This window comes from Pseudophryne corroboree, chromosome 4 (genome assembly GCF_028390025.1).
Source record: "Pseudophryne corroboree isolate aPseCor3 chromosome 4, aPseCor3.hap2, whole genome shotgun sequence".
NCBI classification, from domain to species: Eukaryota; Metazoa; Chordata; class Amphibia; order Anura; family Myobatrachidae; genus Pseudophryne; species Pseudophryne corroboree.
Genome location: NC_086447.1, coordinates 887688915 through 887708041, shown reverse-complemented (window position 1 = coordinate 887708041; position 19127 = coordinate 887688915). Strand labels below are relative to the sequence as shown.

The 19127-nt window shown below is 46.0% G+C and overlaps 1 long non-coding RNA gene across 1 annotated transcript in view; it reads left to right on the top strand.

Moving 5' to 3' along the window:
- The window catches only part of LOC134911861 (uncharacterized), a 53352-nt gene extending 37079 nt beyond the window's left edge, over nt 1-16273 (top strand). Inside the window, exons 2-3 of the long non-coding RNA XR_010176909.1 lie at nt 13312-13425; nt 15973-16273. This is a non-coding gene — a long non-coding RNA (uncharacterized LOC134911861). The remainder of the gene's footprint in view (nt 1-13311; nt 13426-15972) is intronic.
- The last annotated feature ends 2854 nt before the right edge of the window (nt 16274-19127 follow it).

The following is a 19127-nucleotide window of genomic DNA, read 5'->3' as shown; positions in this document are numbered from 1 at the left end:
GTTTGTGTCGGCCACTTGGGTCGCTTAGCTTAGCCACACAGCTACCTCATTGCACCTCTTTTTTTCTTTGCATCATGTGCTGTTTGGGGACTATTTTTTAAATCTGCCATCCTGTCTGACACTGCAGTGCCACTCCTAGATGGGCCAGTTGTTTGTGTCGGCCACTTGGGTCGCTTAGCTTAGTCACACAGCGACCTTGGTGCACCTCTTTTTTTCTTTGCATCATGTGCTGTTTGGGGACTATTTTTCAAATCTGCCATCCTGTCTGACACTGCAGTGCCACTCCTAGATGGGCCAGGTGTTTGTGTCGGCCACTTGGGTCGCTTAGCTTAGTCACACAGCGACCTTGGTGCACCTCTTTTTTTCTTTGCATCATGTGCTGTTTGGGGACTATTTTTTGAAGTGCCATCCTGTCTGACACTGCAGTGCCACTCCTAGATGGGCCAGGTGTTTGTGTCGGCCACTTGGGTCGCTTAGCTTAGTCATTCAGCGACCTCGGTGCAAATTTTAGGACTAAAAATAATATTGTGAGGTGTGAGGTGCTCAGAATAGACTGGAAATGAGTGGAAATTATGGTTATTGAGGTTAATATATTATTAACTTAATAACACTATGGGATCAAAATGACCCTCAAATTCTATGATTTAAGCTGTTTTTGAGGGTTTTTTGTAAAAAAAACACCCGAATCCAAAACACACCCGAATCCGACAAAAAAAAATTCAGGGAGGTTTTGCCAAAACGCGTCCGAATCCAAAACACGGCCGCGGAACCAAATCCAAAACCAAAACCCGAAAAATGTCCGATGCACATCACTAGCTAAGACTAATATTTGTTGGGTGCCAGTATATTTTTGGATTGTGGGAGTAAACCAGAATTCCCGAAGGAAACCCATGCAAGCATTTGGAGAATATACAAACTCCACACAGTTAGGGCCATGGTGGGAATCAAACCCATGACCTCAGCGCTGTGAGGCAGTAATGCTAACCATTACATCATCTGCTGTCATCCAGAACAGTCTTTGATGAGTAAGTTTTATATTTTTAATATTCAAGCATGATCCTTTACTGTCAGAATGCCAGCGTATTCCACATTCAGGGAGTTAAAGGAACACTCACAAAAAACACAGAGATATGCAGATATATACAATTAACAGGCAGGGAGAGAATGTGTTTCTCTACAGATCACTATAGATCATTATAGGACACACTATGTTAGGATCAGATCTGGAAGAGGCACTTTTGCGGATTTATTTTAAATGTGCGGACAGATTTCTAGTTGAGAGTCTGAAAGAGGTGGGAGCTGGGAAAGAGGTGGGAGCTGGGAAAGAGGTGGGAGGCGGGAGCTGGCGAGATGGAGAAGTGAGGAGATGAAGAGATTGGGAGATGGAGGGATGGGGTTATATAGATATGGGGAGATTGTTATAGATGGGGTGATGGGGAAATTGGGGGATACAGAACAATGGGGAGATGGAGCGTTGGGGAGATGGAAATATGAAGAAATGAAGAGATGAAAGATGTGGAGATTGGTGAGATGGTGAAATGGAGACATGGAAATATTATAAAGAGAGTTGGAGATGAAGGTATTGAAGAGATTGATGAAGATGGAGGGAGATGGAGAGTTTGGGGAGGAGAGGAAGAGATGGCTAGATAAGAGAAGTTGAAATGGAGAGATGCAGATATAGAGATATGGGAAGATGGAGAGATGAAATTTGGGGAGAAGGAAAGATAAAGAAATGGGGAGATGGAGAAATGGTGTGACAAAGTGAAGGAGATTGGGTGAGAGGAAGAGATGGAAAGATTGGGAGATGGAGAGATGAGATTGGGGAGATGGTGGGATAGGAAATGGAGAGATGGAAAGATTGGGAGATGGAGACATAGGAGAGGGAGAGATTGAAATATTAGCAGATGGAGAGATGAGATTGGAAAGATGGAAAAGAAATGGAGAGAAGAGAACTGAAAAGGAAAAGAGATGAGAAGATTGAGGGTTATAAGAGATGGGCATCCGGGAGAAGCACAGATAGAGTTCAGAGTTGGAGAATGAAGAGACAGGGAGATGGGGAGAATGAAGGTTGGGGGGATGGAGAGATTGTGGTTGATGAGATTAACGGAGATGTAAAATGAAGAGATTGATGAAAATAGAGGGAGATGGAGAGTTTGGGGAGGAGAGGAAGAGATTGAGAGATAGGAGATGGGCATGCAGAGATAAAGATACGGCAAGATGGAAAGATGGGATATGGCAAGAAGGAGAGATAAAGAAATGGGGAGATGGAGGAATGGGGTGATGAAGTAAAGGAAATTGGTGAGAGGAAGAGATGGAAAGATTGGGAGACGGAGAGATTAGATTGGGGAGACAGAAGGACAGGAAAGGAAGAGATGGAAAGATTGGAGATAGAGATATGAGAGGGAAAGATGGAATGATTAGCAGATGGAGAGATGAGATTGGAGAGATGGGAAAGAGAGAAATGAAGAGAAGAGAGATGGAAAGAAAAAGAGATGAGAAGATTGAGGGTTATGAGAGATGGGGATGCGGGAGATGGACAGATAGAGATCAGAGATGGGGAAGGAAGAGACAGAGAGATTGGGAGAATTAGCGTTGGGGGGACGGGGAGATGGAGAGATTGGGGGAAATGGAGGAATAGAGAGTTGGAGAGATGAGGAGATTGTGGGTGATGGGGAGATGGAGAGATGGACAGATAAATAAAAAGGGAGATGGAGTGATGGACGGATGAATAGACAGGGAGATGGAATGATGGACTTAGATGGAATGATCTGCCACTTGATCTACAGTGCTCTAATCTTCTCATAAAAATATAAATGTTTCAAAAAATATTCCAAATCAGGGAGAAGATAGGAAAATCATGTAAATATATTATTATTATTATTATTATTATTATTATGTTACCTTGGTTTTAAAGGACTTTTTCCACTAAATATTTCTCACCACTGTTTATGTGGGGGCTCCAGGGGCCTGCGTTAGGTACTGCAGTAAAAGTCCAGATGTGTGACTCACATGTGGGATTCATAAACTGTATATAACCCTAGTTTCAGGCACAGGAAGAGTTAATATAGAGAAAATTAGAGAGATCTGCAAGGGGCACTTCCTTTAAAAGGAAACCATTTGCAGCTATAAAGTGGGGAGAGGGGGCCTTGAATTAATGACCGCAATGTTACCTTGGCTGACACCAGACGGAGGAGTGGGATTGGTGTTTCTGGAAGCGTAGCAGTAAAACATCTTACTATAACGCAGCCGGCATACACTGGGCCTGATTCAGAAGTGGAGGCAATGCTTCTGTTTGTGGCTATGAGTGGTTTATTTAAGACTGCACATGAGTCGCAGCCGCACCGCACACGCGATTAATTAGCGATGGCGGTCGCAGCGAGGATTTATTCACTGTCAAGTGATTGACAGTCAGTGTGCATTTATGGGAGCTAACGGGGGGATGGTTTGTCAAATGTGGGCGTGTTGCTAGCGTTTACTGGGTGAGGTCCAGTCAGCGACTGCAACGTTGTAGTTCTACCGGCCCCGGCATCTTACTTCCAACAGTCATTCTGAACAACGCTGGGGATGCCTATAAGACTTTCTACATAAGCGCCGGCGGTGGCCATCTCTGAACAAATCCCCATGGCTGCGGCCCGCAGTCACCACAGTCTGACTTTTGACATTCTGAAGTCGACATAACCTACCACATCCCAAAATCTAGGTATGGTTATAAGAACACAGAATGGAAAGGATGAGCATGACCGTGGGTCCAGGACCCTGCAAAACCTACAGCAACATTTTCACCCAGGACCACCATACAGTGGTGGCACAGGGGTTGGTGACACCAAGTGCAGCCAATAATCCCCCCCCCCACCCAGCCACTCCCCCTCGCATGTCTGAAAAGGGATATGGTCTCACAAGAAGGGGTGCGGCCTAGTAGGAAGTAATAGCCTGCAAGTTAAAGGCGCAAGGACTTAAAGCAACAATAGTTTGAAAGATGAAATGAACCAGGTTTTGCCACAATTATTGTCTTCGGGCAAAATGGCCGGGATTGCGTACGCAAACCCAAATCTAATGGTTTGTGGTCTGTGCAGGTGCAAGACCCGTGCTGCAACATTTGGGGGGCGGCGCGGGGGCGGCTACTGCCACTATTTTTCAAAACTCGGACGTTTTGTTTGTTTTGTAGGCCTGCCGCATCCGGTCTGTGCCATCGGAAGCAGGTTTCCTGGACCTGCTGGAACGGATCTGCCGGCCTCTCTGAGTAAGTTTCAGATTACGTAGACTGACCGAAGGCTGCTACCACAGACTCAGACACAGCACTCAGATCACACAGATGCCTCCAAGAGTCATCTGTCTCCTGCAAACGCCTCCTACTGCATTTTACATTTAATTTGTATGGAATTGCACAGCCGCTTCCCTGCGCAATTCTATACAAATCTTATTCAGGCCCTCTGTCCGTTAGAGCTTATGGGTCCATGTGCTGAGCCTTGGAAGCGATAAAGTGGATGGAGCTAGATCTAGGGCAGATGTATTAAGCCTAGAGAAGTTATAAAGTGGTGATAACGCACCAGCCAATCAGATCCTAAGGGGTACATTTACTGAGATGGGTATTCTATTTAAGATGGGATGTTGTCCATAGCAACCAATCAGATTTCAGGTATTATCTTCTAGAAGGTGCTAGATAAATGAGAAGTAGATTCTGATTGGTTGCTATGGGCAACATCCCATCTTAAATAGAAATCCCATCTTAGTAAATTTGGGGTCTATTCATGAAGCAGTGAAAATCATGGAGAAGTGAGCCAGTGGAGAAGTTGCCCATGTCAACCAATCAGTATTGAAGTAACATTTATAATTTATATACTAATTGTACGGAGCAGCTGATTGGTTGCCATGTCAGTATACCAACAGCGGCCGTCAGTATACCAACAGCGGCATCCCAGCCACCAGTATGCCAGCAGCGGGGCAAGCGCTAGAAAGCCCCTTGTGGGATCGCTGCGATCGCCATGCTGTGGACACGGTGGCTCTCAGGGGTCGCCACAGGTTATATTCTCCCTCTATGGGTGTCATGGATATCCACAGAGGGAGAATAGCCTGTTTTCCAGGTTTCCAGCGTCGGCATTTCACCGCTTGTTGGAATTCCGGCATCTGACTTGTGATCACCGGGATTCCGACTGGCGGTGTGTTACCTGCTTCCCTATACACCTGCCCCATAGTACCAGCTAATCAGCTCCTAACTGTCATTTTTTAAACACAGCTTGAAACATGGCCGGTAGGAGCTGATTGGCCGGTACTTTATCTCCATCCACTTTGTCTCTCTCCAAGGCTTAGTACTTAGGGGGTAATTCCAAGTTGATCGTAGCAGCAAAGTTGTTAGCAGTTGGACAAAACCATGGGGGTCATTCCGAGTTGTTCGCTCGCAAACTGCTTTTAGCAGCTTTGCACACGCTAAGCCGCCGCCTACTGGGAGTGAATCTTAGCATAGTAAAATTGCGAATGAAAGATTCTCAAAATTGCGATTACACACCTCTTAGCAGTTTCTGAGAAGCTCCAGACTTACTCGGCATCTGCGATCAGTTCAGTGCTTGTCGTTCCTGGTTTGACATCACAAACACACCCAGCGTTCGCCCAGACACTCCTCCGTTTCTCTAGCCACTCCCGCGTTTTTCCCAGAAACGGTAGCGTTTTTTCACACACACCCATAAAAAGGCCAGTTTCCGCCCAGAAACACCCACTTCCTGTCAATCACATTACGATCACCACAACGAAGAAAAAACCGTGAGTAAAATTCTTAACTGCATAGCAAATTTACTTGGCGCAGTCGCACTGCAGACATTGCGCATGCGCATTCGCGACTAATCGCTCCGTTGCGAGAAAAAAATAACGAGCGAACAACTCGGAATGACCCCCTATGTGCACTGCAGGGGAGGCAGATATAACATGTGCAGAGAGAGTTAGATTTGGGTGGGGTGTGTTCAATCTGCAATCTAATTTGCAGTGTAAAAATAAAGCAGCCAGTATTTACCCTGCACTGAAACAAAAACAAACCACCCAAATCTAACTCTCTCTGCACATGTTATATCTGCCTCCCCTACAGTGCACATGGGGGGTAATTCTGAGTTGATCGCAGCAGGATTTTTTTTAGCAGTTGGGCAAAACCATGTGCACTGCAGGGGAGGCAGATATAACATGTGCAGAGAGAGATAGATTTGGGTGTGGTGAGTTCAATCTGCAATATAAATTGCAGTGTAAAAATAAAGCAGCCAGTATTTACTCCCAGAGTATGGAGGAAGAATGGAGAGGCACACAATTCAAGATGCTTGAAGTCCAGTGTGAAGTTTCCACAGTCTGTGTTGATTTGGGGAGCCATGTCATTTGCTGGTGTTGGTCCACTGTGCTTTATTAAGTCCAGAGTCAACGCAGCCATCTACCAGGACATTGCCAAGATGCAATGCAGCCGAATACTTGGCATTGCCAAGAGAAAGATATGAGACCGAACAATGCAGAAGAGCTGAAGGCCGCTACTGAAGCATCCTGGTCTTCCATAACACCTCAGCAGTGCCAGAGGCTGATAGAATCCATGCCACGCCGCATTGAGGCAGTAATTCATGCAAAAGGGTCCCAAACCAAGTACTGAGTACATATGCATGATTATACTTTTCAGAGGGCCGACATTTCTGTATTTAAAATCCTTTTTTTATTGATTTTATGTAATATTCCAATTTCTGAGATTTTGGATTTGGGGTTATCTTAAGCTGTAAGCCATAATCATCAAAATTATAACAAATAAAGGTTTGAAATATCTCACTTTGCATGTAATGGGGGAGATTCAACAGAACAACAACCCGTATGCAAAAAATCTAAAACAATGGCACAGGTATATAGACGATCTCCTTTTTATATGGGAAGGATCAGAAGCGCAATTAAAAGACTTATTGGAGTATATAAATCAAAATGAATATGGGTTGGAGTTTACCTCAACATTCAGCAAAGATCGCATAGTATATCTGGATCTGGAAATGTACATTCAGAACAATAGTATACAAACATGTATACATACAAAAAAGGTTAGCGGGAACACCGCCCTCGACATCAAGAGTAATCACCATCACTCATGGCTACAAAACATCCCGGGAGGACAATTCAGAAGAATACGGAGGAATTGTTCAGATAAGTAGATCTTCCAAAAACAAGCACAAGAAATGAAACGAAAATTCAAAGAGAAGGGTTACAATGAAGAGATGTTGGAGCAAGAGTTAAACAAAGTAGAAGGCATGAACAGAGAAACAATGCTTCAATACAAACAAAAAGAAATAAAAACAGAACATCAATTGTCATTCATAACTTAGTATAGCAGTGACCACTATTTAATAGAGAAAATGCTGTAAAAACATTGGCATTTTCTGAATCTTGATGATCAATTAAATAAAATCCTTCCAAAAAAAAACGAAAATAATTTATAGAAGGGCCAAAAACTTAAAACAAGACCTAACAAGAAGTTTTATCCCAATTGAAGAAAAGAAAACAAAAATTGGAACAAAAGGCTATTTTCATTGTCTACAATGCAATGCATGTAGAACTACGAAAAAGAAAGGAACTAAACCGATAACAAAGTTCAAATCAAATAAAACAAATAAGGAATCCGAACTTCAAAGTCAAATAACCTGCAGTACTGAGGGAGTGATTTATTTGATTGAATGCCCATGTGGCTACCAATACGTAGGTCAAACGAAGAGAAAATGAAGCATTCGCATCTCGGAACATCTTTATAACATTAGAAAAGGATTAACAACTCACAGTGTGTCTCAACACTATCTAGAATATCATAATAAACATGCCTCTAACCTTTTATTTATGGGCATACAAAAAGTCCCAAAAAATTGGAGAGGAGGAAACAGCACAGCAGAATTACTAAGGAATGAGACAAAATGGATACACCATCTAAAAACTCTGCAACCAAATGGACTCAATATAGACATAAATTTAAAAACTTTTTTAGAATAAATTAAATACCCGTATTCTTATAAATGTATTCTTATATATTTTATATATGTAAAGATATCGTTTTAAAATAATTTTTTGAATTTTTATATATTAACATCACATAATCCACTCTATACACTAAATCCCCATATTGATACCAGTAAAACAAAAAGCATGAGGTTGCCACCAAATAACGACATCACTTCCTGTTTGGAAACAAAGGACTTCCGTTTTTTAATGTTTAACAAATAAAGTTTTTTTAATTGATATCCAATAAATAGAGTGCCCCATGCAGCATATTCTATCCATGACTAAGTGCTGAGGCATGAAACGCGTTGGACCGTGTGACCGGAAGTACGACATTGCCGCGACCGGAAGTGCTCCGCACTCGCAATTCGACCGTGCATCCAGTGAAGCAGGAGCTTGGAAACCAGCCACGGGAGCCAGAAGACATCATTACAGCAAGGTAGAGACAGGGAAAGCTAGCTTATAACTACCTGCTGAGGACACCCCAGAAGGCCTATATATGGAATCCAAACATACTGTTTAAGAACAAAAATTTCCAGACACTCACCCCACTAACTCAAAAAAGAGCTGTAAACATACTGGTATCTTCCCCTTCCCCCTCCCCCTCCCCTTCTTTTCACAGCGCTCTGATATATATATATAAGCTTTGTAAGCAGGCCTCTGGGAGGGGATACGTTCAATTTGCCGGCTGTCGGGATCCCGGCGGTCAGGATCCCGGCGGTCAGGATACCGATGCCGGAATACCAACAGCCGACATTGGCGCCAGCCAAAATCCCGTCAAAACAGGACTTTTCCAACTCGTGAGTGTCCACCGAGCCCATAGCATGACGAGCGCAGAGAGCCCATAAGAGGACTCTCTGCGCTTGCCCCACTGCCGGCATTCTGGCGTGCGGGATGCCACTGTTGGGATATGGACAGCCGGCACCCCGCCCGCCGATAAATCATACTGAATCCTCTTGGAGATATAGAAGGCAAATAGACAAAGTCAGTATGGTTGGGCTGGGTTAACGCAATTTGTAGCCTCATGCCACTACCGCCACTGCATGAGGAAGTGATGGATCAATGTGCAAATGGTATGAGGTGTGTCATCAGGCATTGGTGGGTGGAGCATAGTAAAATAGCATGTGACTGGAGATGGCCATTGGAAAGGACCGTCAAATTGTTGCAGCATTGGCGCCATCACAACATCACTTTACGATGGTAAATAATAATCACCTGTTAACCAAAGCATGGTATAATGGTGTGCATGCCCAGTGGACAGCTGTAGCATATGCAAAATGGAATTTTACAATGGACAGATTTTCTGATTCCTGGTGTACATGGCAGGAGTGAAGTCAGCTGCAAGAAGAAAGAAGCCTGCTATGGTGGCATCCATCACATCCCAGCATCGAATGGCAAAAGCATCTCCGCCGCATCGGAAACATCTATGGTTGCTAACCATCGGTTGACAATGGCTATGACACCACAGGCCTCCAACACCGCTGTGCAATTTGTATCATCACGCAGCAATGACTGAGCTGAGTCATGATGCTCTCATCTTTTCCCATTCCTCTCACCATGTAGGAGAATTACAGATCTTCTCAGGACTCTGGGGGGACATTACTGGAGTGTTGCATTGCATGCCCCTAACTTTACAATAATCAGTGACAGGGCCGGTGGGGGGGGAGACACGTGCCCCAGGTGTCGGATCTGAGGGGGTTTTGAGGCAGTCGGAGACAAAGTGTAACCTGAAATCAGGTGTTTACAGTTGCATACAGACTAGGTATTTTACAGGCCATGAACTTTGGTGAGAATGCCCCCCACTCCACCCCCAAAATGGCTGCCGCCATTGGTGGAGACATTCTTCAAATAGAACCAATTACAACAACAAGGATCTACTCAGCTCCTATGTAGTACAGGACTGCTTTCATATTCCACAGCGGGCAAGTGTAGATGGATGGCACATGCGCAGATGTGTGGAAAAACCCATTGGCATTCATTGAGCATGTGTGACCGTCCAGGTGCCAGGGGACAGAGGGCGCCTCTAGTGTTTAGTTAGGGCGCATGTGCAAACAGCAGACCTGGAAGTGCCTAGAACTCTGCAAGCCGGCGCCAAATTACTGCCTTGCCCCGGGTGACAAAACAGTCAGTCCTATCAGTGTATAGATGTAGTCTATCTAGTGGACTGATTTTTTTATTTGCCTGCACCAAAAGGGCATTTTAACATATACAAATATTATTGACAGATAATCTCTGGAATGACTGTAAATCCACAAAGTGCATCCTCCTAGGTGTCCTTCCAGAGAACATGCGTTTATTTGGTGACACAAGAGGAAGACAGTGGACCCAACTTCCCATGCCCCACGAAAAGGGTCAAATCCGAATCCACGTAATCTCTCTGCGGCTGAAGGTGTTTTCATCCATATGAGGAGAATCGCATCATCATCATCATTTGTCAGGTGCCACAGAACTCTACAACAAATCATACAAAATACAAATCTGAGATCAAAGACAAATGAGTGAGCCAGTAAGATCTGCTTATCTTCAACTCATATCTATATTCAGCAACATACACGTCCCGACTCCTTCCCTTACGTCCAGCATCTGGAAGGACGTGCACCATGGCCGTCTCCCACTGAACGTGAAAGGGTTAAACCGCTGTAAAACTGCAGACTCCTGCTGTGATCTCACTTTAGCCTCACACAGCGAGTAATTGCTCCACCGAAGGCGAGATACATGTGTCACCGTCACCGTTTCATGTCATCTGCCCCCTGGTGGGATAATGTGACCACAAGGAGGAAACAGCTCTTACATGAGAACCTCAAGCAGATGAAAACAATATGACCATGGCCCAGACTGGGGTTACTAGAGTACAGATATCAGCTCCAGAGATCAGACTGCTGGGGAAAGAATATTCTGTCTGAATTAGGGTGTCATGTGGGAGAATCCGCAGTGCCCCGGATCTCTGATATGTGAGCTCAAAGGCCTGTTGTTTGTTTTTTTCCATTGCTTTCAGTGTCTAATGAACCCTACACACTGGCAGATAAAATGCACGATATGAACGTCCTCGTTCACTAATGAACGAGAACAACTCATTCATATCGTGCAGTGTGTAGGCACCAACGATTAACGATGCGCGGCCCCGCGCTCGTTAATCGTTGGTGCCCCGTCGCTTTTGCACGCAGGCCAATATGGATGAGATTGTCCATATTAGCATGCAGTGCTATGGAGCCGGGTAACAGGGTGAGTGAAGAAACTACAGTACTCCCCCCTGCTGCCGGGTCACCCGTTGGCTGTATCCGTCGTTGGGCAGCTCGGCGGTGGATCGGTAAGTTTGTAGGGCCCTTAAAAGAAACAGCGCAGGAAACCTCACAATAAGTGTTTCATAAGAACCCAAGAGTTGCCAGTTGCCAGGGGACGGATCATTGGAGATGTGCTCAGCTACCTACTGGCATAAGGATACTGGGGTTCAGTAGGATATCCCAATGGATGGGATGCCGAAAGCCCCTCTAAAAGTACCCTAACCCTCACCTTCCCCCTACCCTAATGCTAACCCTTCTTGTGGGTGCCTAACCCTAACCCTCCCTTCCCGGCTGCCTAGCCCTAACCCTCCTCGATTGGTGCCTTACCCTAACCTCCGCTTCTACTTGCATAACCCTAACCTTCCTAGTTCCTTCACCCTAACCTCCCCTTCTAAGGGGTCTATTTATGAAAATTATTTTTACTAAAATAAAGTGAAAAGGGTGTGAAAACACCCCTTTCACATTATTTTAGTTTCACTTGAATGTATTAAAGGGCATTTGGAGCAATTGTCATGAAAAACTGCTCCAAACCCTTTAATTTGCTTTTTTTTAGTAACCCACATCGCATTCCCCATACTTATATGGGAAATGTGATGTGGCCGAATTTACAAAAAAAAAATGTGAAAAAATACCGCAGTGTGCCCTGTGATAATCTCGCCAGCTCAGGCTGGCGAGTTCACAGGGCAGCACTGCGAAAAGCACCGTTTTGCCCAGATTTCTCTGCCCCTGGCAGAGAAAGCTGAGCGGGGACCCGGCAGAGTGATCAGCTCTGTGTGTCTGATGAACACACATAGCTGATCACAGTGTAGAAAAAACAAAACAAAACAAAAAACCATACTCACCTGTCCAGGGAGTCGGTGTCCGCTGCTTCGGTGAGCGCTGCTGGGCGCCGGATCCCCCATGTGCTGCAAAGTGACCCCGGTGCAGTAAAGTGACGCTGCAAAGCGGCAGCGCACTTTACAGCACCGGGGATTACCACAGCGCACAGGATCTGGTGCCGGACAGCCCAGCAGAAACAGCGTGGACCGGCTCCCTGGACTGATGAGTATATATATATGTCTGGGGGGGGAAAGGACCAGCGGCGCGCGGGGATAGTCGCGCCGGGAGGGGTCAGGCGGGCGGTGTCGGCAGGGGCAGCGCATGCGCAGCAGGACATCGTGGGTATTTTTTTCCGAGAAATACTCCGATGATGCTGCGGAGTATCATCGCAGGGACAGAGCTTGACCGCAAGCTTTGTCCCTGCACGTGATAATTGATACATCCTTGCGATGTAGTCAATTATCGCAGTGCGAGTTGGGGCGACTTTATCACCTGTCATCCGCATCCTGGATGCGGATGGTGATAAATAGGCCCCTAAGTGCCTAACCCTAACTTTCCTAGTTCCTTCACCCAAACCCCCCTTCTAATGACTAAAGCTAACCCCCCTCCCCCTCCCCCGCGGCGCTGGAACTACGATTGGTATTCCAGCTGTCGGTATTTTGACGGCAGGATCCCAACCCCCGGTCGGTATTTCAATGCCTGGTTTATGCCGTCGGTCGGTATTCGACCGCCGAGATCCCGTCATGCGGCATTTTAACTGAATCCCGGATACTGAATAGAAATATAAAGAGTTTCCGGATATCTGGGAGCTGCATGCCGGTCCGCTTTGCAGGCGAATATTGCGATTTATAGCAACTGAACATGCGTCGAAGCCTGCATGGCAGCTGGGAGCAGCTATGTGTCATATGTATCTCAGCCGCGTCTCCGGGGTGTTCATACATAGGATAAGTGTGAACCAAGAATAGGACTGGTGCAAACGCGCACTGATAGCCATGACTGACACAAGCAGATGCATAGGGCTTGTATGACCGAATACATATGGACAACTCTGCATACAGATGAGTTGCCCACTTGTTTTTGTTTGTTTTTTTGCTTTTAGTCGGGCCAATATCTGAGTATCACTGCCACAGTTAAATTATTTTTAGCAAGTTATGCAATATGGGATTGTTCCTATGAATGGAGAAAGGGGTCCTATTGGTTGTTATCTGTGTCTTTGAATCATCAGTGTTGCAGACTGCGAGGGAGCAGGAAGCAGAGGCATGCACTACCAGATAACTAGCAGACAGCCTGGGCCTGCGGTGAGGCTGTGACATATTTCATCATCTCACCACATATTTTCGTAAGTTTCCAGTGGTTTGTACTTCAGTATATCATGTAATTTACTCTCCTATTTCCTATCTATTGGTCTGAGGTCGGGGAAAGTGGATGTGATCAAGCACACGTCTGCCAGGATGGGCTGTGTTACATAGGAGGGAGATGAGAGACTACTGCTCTGTGCTGGTGCGTAACTAGAAGGTCTGGACTGGCAATCTGGCAATTCTGACACTCTCCAGTAGGGTGGCCAATCCCAGGATCGGGATCAGCGGGATCCCGGGATTTAGGCTAAAAATAAGCCGGGATTCAATCCTGGGATTGGAAGCTCCAAACCTGGGGATTGCTGGATCAGGCGTCCCTTTAATGCCTGGCAGTGTTGAGCGTCCCCAGGACGCTCAACGCTGCCCGGCTCCCCCTTCGCAGTGTGACCTCTGACTCTGAGGTCACGCTGCACAGTCACCCGCCGCTGATCCCGATGGTACGGCGGCCGTCACTCGCCACCTACTCCCGGCTCCCCATGCAGTCACCGCGTCTGAAGGAAATTTCCCACGCACCCGCCACAGCAGTTTGGTGAGTTGATTTATGTTGGACAGGCGGACACAGGAAGAAAGTCAATACCGAGTATCCCGGGAATTGGCCACCCTACTTTCCATTGCTGCATTGATAGAATTGGTGGGCTGAGTTCATTAACTTTTCCTACAAAATACTAAACACTGCCAACCAAAATACCCTGCAATATAACATGGAGTAAAATTGAGGTGCTTAGCATAATTTTGGCAAAAAAATATGGGCCCACCAACCCGCAACCAGGGAACTCATCTGGTGGGTCCCTAACATTCCTAAGGTTGAAGTCTAAAGCACGGGACCCCCCCCCCCCCCCCACCCCCCCACAGGCCAGCACAGCCCAACCGCCTAAAAGCATCACACTAGTGAGAGGTTTAAGTGTTAAAAGATGTAACATTAGTCACTGGACAGGACCCGGAAGAATGGGGAGAGTGTCTGGGGGTAGTCCAGCATATCTGGGCGTGCTTGACCCGCCCCCAGTGTGATGAAAATGGGGAAGTACCATGAGGCCACACCTAGATCCCATAAGGCCACATCAACTTTTCCAGATAAGTGCAGGGCCTATTTAGCGCTCTGGCTATCTCCAACCCTAGTGATGACACCACATTGTGTTCAATTGCCCGATGTTTTAATTTTACACATGCTTCAGGGATGCACTGTGCATGTGTCAGAGATTATCGCCCTGGGACGCATATCTGTGTCAAAAGGGCATGTTCCTTTTTCGACGGACATTATGAGAAGCCACGGGGCTGCTCTAATGTCCAAAGGTGCGGCCGATGTCCTATGGATGGTGCGTCTTTTGTGCGGCATCTCAATAGGATGCCCATCGGTTGTGACATTAGCACAAATGTAGCCACCTGTCAATCAGGCTCTTAATGACCGTATTTCATGTGCAGTATTATTGTAGTGTATCTGTGGGGCAGTAACCACAATAAGGGTTCATACATCTTTTGCAATCTGCTTGTTGTATATGTGGCCATAGCGTTCTGCTTATAAATTCTCTGATAGTGCTGCTAGATGCAGTGTGACATATCACTATGGGTGACCCATGCAGTGGTGCCGAGAGGCAGGGGGAGAGGGTACAAATTACCCGGGCCCAGGCTGCTGGAGGGGCCCCGGGTTGTTAATCCCCTCTCCCCGGATACCTGTACTGCAGCGTCATCTTCCTGAAGATATCTTCGGGAAGATGGTGCTGCACATAGAAAGCAAAGACTCTGGCACCTCTTTTCTCTCTAGTGGCCGGCATCATCTTTCTAAATATCACTGGGAAGATGGCGCTGGCTGGGGAGGAGGGACCCACTTTCAGATCAAGAAAGGTAGGAAGCGGGTGCCCTCCCCCCACCCCCCTATGTTAAAACGGTACCCCCCTTGTAAGCGGCCCTACATTTATTTTATTATTCACAAATTTTCAAACGTGGCTTATTAAGTGGACATAACCATGCCCACTTAATAAGCCACGCCCCCAAGCTTTTACCGAGGCCCGGCGTGGCTCTCAATGGCCCTGGACCCATGCACTGGGTACTATGCTGCTAGGAAGCCTCATTCAGTGCATCCTCCGATGCTCCAGCACTGTAGTGAAGGTGGAATGGCATCCGCCAACTGGCCTGCATAGGAGATTTTTATTGCAGACATGCTGGGATGCCTCATTCTGTAATGCTTACCGGGACTACCTCATGGAAAATAAATAATCATTAAGAATATGGGTTAGGGTAGGGTAGGGTGGGGTGGGAGATCACAGTATTAGTATTTATCTCCTTGGGTCTTATTCGGAGTCAGGAGTCTATTCATGAAGCAGTGAAAAGAGCGGAGAAGTAATCCTGTGGAGAATTTACCCATGGCAACCAATCAGCTGTTCCGTACAATTGTATAGTATGCAAATTATAAATGTTACTTCAATGCTGATTGGTTGCCATGGGCAACTTCTCCATTGGCTCACTTCTCCACACTTTTCATAGCTTTATGAATAGACCCCTCAGTCTCAAATCACAATTTGTGATTTTTTTTAAAGGAAAGCTGCATCTCTGCAACCTGTTACTTGCCAGTGGCGTCTGCAAAACTCCAGCTATGACTCCCGCCCCCTTGTCGTATTCACCTGAGATGCAATAGGATTGCCACTGGAGGCGTGGCTTAACAGTACAGAAAGTGCAAATGAAGTTACTGGTCAGACAGCCCAGCTCATAAGAACCCAAGTGGCTTGGAACATCGGAATTTCTCTGCGAACCCAACATATATATATATATATATATATATATATATATATATATATTTAAAAAGTATTGTTTTCATTTCAACACTTGAATAAATGAATGTGCAGGCTTCTCCTTCCCCGATTGTGTATACTATAAATCAGTCTTTATTTCTAACAGGAAAAAAAAAAAGTCTCTGTGCAGTGTACAATTAATTAATTACTTATTACAATTGCCCCTGCTGCTTTACTACTTTGAATAAATGGGCGAATTTTCACAGCTGTGGCCAATCGGACACAGTCATCATTAGCAGCTTCACCGTCATCACTACCAATTTTACACTTACAGTAGGGATTTTTGGGCGCCCATATTAGTGTTAATTTGTGATTACACCCCCATACCACATGCTGACTGTACTTTCATTGCTACCGCACACCCACTGCAGCCGCCTTAAGCCCACGACCAGTGAATCTGCACCCATTTCAGCCCTAGTCTCAGATCCCTAGACACAGGGTGAGATGCCGGAATGCATATTTTGAGGCCAAACCTCTGAAAATGATGCACCAAGCTCCGGAATGTAATCATTTCTAGAGCTTGGACCCAGTGGGTGATGCCATCTTTGGTTGGCATTGCCCAATAAAAGCCTATGGACTTCTTTTCGCATTTCCCTCTTGAGAGAGATCCAATCAGATCCCTCCCAGCACGTGCGTCACTTGACGCGTGCGTAGAAGAACTCCATGGTCCTAAACCTGGATGACCTTCTATCGCAAAGGACCGTTCTTACACGCGCGACCCAAAAAGGGTGTGTGGCTTGCCATGGAAAGGCGTGGCCTCGGCCGAGTGGACGTGGCCAAGCACCACGGACCCCCTGCTCCCCTTCCAGCACTGAATAGATGCCGTGTGCACGCGCATGGCATCTATTCAGTGATCACCCAAAGCAGCGGGTGATCAAAGCCTCCCCCAACTGCCCCCCGCCCGCGGGACACTGCGACCCGTGGGAGGGACAGCGGGACATTGTCCGAATAGCGGGACTGTCCTGCTGAAATCGGGACAGTTGGGAGGTATGGTAAGAAGCAGAAGCTATGTTTTGAGAGTTACATAGGTGAAAGGTAATAATTCAGGTATTAAAAAGTATTACATTGGTAAACAAGAAAAAAATAATATTTAGGTGCCCAAAAAAGTGCTAGGTTAAGTGTAACAATATGATGCACCAAAGCAGCCAGGCCATACCAACCCAGGGGGACCCATGCCCCGCACTCATCCCTAAAACTGACAGACGATATACATTTACACAGGCCTTACCATTCATAGTGCCTTTTCCAATGTGCAGTCTGCAATTCCTAGAACCAAATGCTAATTAAAAATACTTTAGTAATCCAAGCTGAAGGAGTCTCCACCTTCAAGTGTACACATGTTCATAATATAGAATACATGGTGGTGGGGGAAGATGAGGGTTTAAACTCCACACCCTAATTCTAAACATAGTGATAGAAATTAACATGCTAAGACTTGTAGCCAGACCACACTAACCCAGGGGCCTAGTTAGTACTGTTTAGCACTTAGAGTGTGCACCTGCATTTTCTCTTTTTTTCTATGTGGAACTACAAGTCTTAGCATGGTAGCTCCTCTCACTGAGGCAGATGTATTAAGCCTGGAGAAGTGATAAAGAAGTGATGATAAGTGTAAGGTGATAACGCACCAGCCATTCATTACTGGTTTAAAAAATGACAGTTAGGAGCTGATTGGCTGGTGCGTTATCACCTTACACTTATCACTTCTTTATAACTGCTTTATCACTTCTCCAGGCTTAATACATCTGCCCCACTATATTTACAATTAGGGTATGCAGCCCAAGCCCCCCGCCTGATATATTCTATATTGTGTATAGATTACCAGAAATGGGGAACCAGCAAAAGCCTTTCCAGCCAGCAAAGCTTTCCAGGTTAAGCCCCCGCTGGGTGGAAACACAATATGCATACTCAGATGGCTGCTGCACATGTCCATTACTCAGCAGCCCGTCACTGGCAGAGGTAGGTTGCCAGGAACAGGGCGGATTACACCGACACCAATGAAGTGGACCCTGGACAATGAAGTGGACCCTGGATTACACCGACACCAATGAAGTGGTCCACGCCACCACCCGATGAGAAAATAACCCTGTAGCAACTAAAGGTCGCCACCGGGCCTGAAACGTGGCGAGCGCAGCAAGCCCCTGGTATTCCAGCTGTCGGGATCCTGGCGTCGGTCTCCTGCTTGCCGGGATCCAGACAGCTGGGATATGATACTGAATCCATGTGAGATCTGTAGAAGTAATATACATTATGCATCTCTCTGTGTGTGTGACAGCATCTTCCATCAGTGCACACAGTAGCAAAGTTGAAGGAACAGCAACACAATGGAAATACAGTACATGAAATCAGGCTCCGGGCACAGACACAACTGGTCACTCCTGTTTGGGCAGCAGCAATATACAGTGAGAATGAAGAATACAGGAAAGATGTGTGATAGAAATGATAATGCGATCTGATGACACGTTCTTCCATTTAGCAATAACTCTGGTAACGAAAAGGATGTGGGTTAAGGGAGAGCAGGGAAAGGAACGTGTCTGCAGGCCCGCACTGCCCTCTATCCCACTCGTCACTCATCTCCCTCTGACTGCAGAAAAGGCCAAAGAGATAAATATAATAATCCCATAAATCTTCCTCTTCCTTGGGCCACCCAGGGAGCCAGTGATGTTGTGTCTGGATTCTATGGAGAGAGCGGAGAACAGCTGTTAGGTGATCAGTAATTCCAAGAAAGTCATTGTCCACAATTCCCTGGTGTGTCACGCAGAGGACCCTCTAACTCACGTCCCGGCTTCCTTCACTCTTCTCATCTCTCAGTTCATGAAAACCGTGTGTATGAATAAAAGAGATGTAGCACGGTTCACTTTATCTACCCAGCACATCCATAAAAAACAATAATAGCAGGTCTTTCC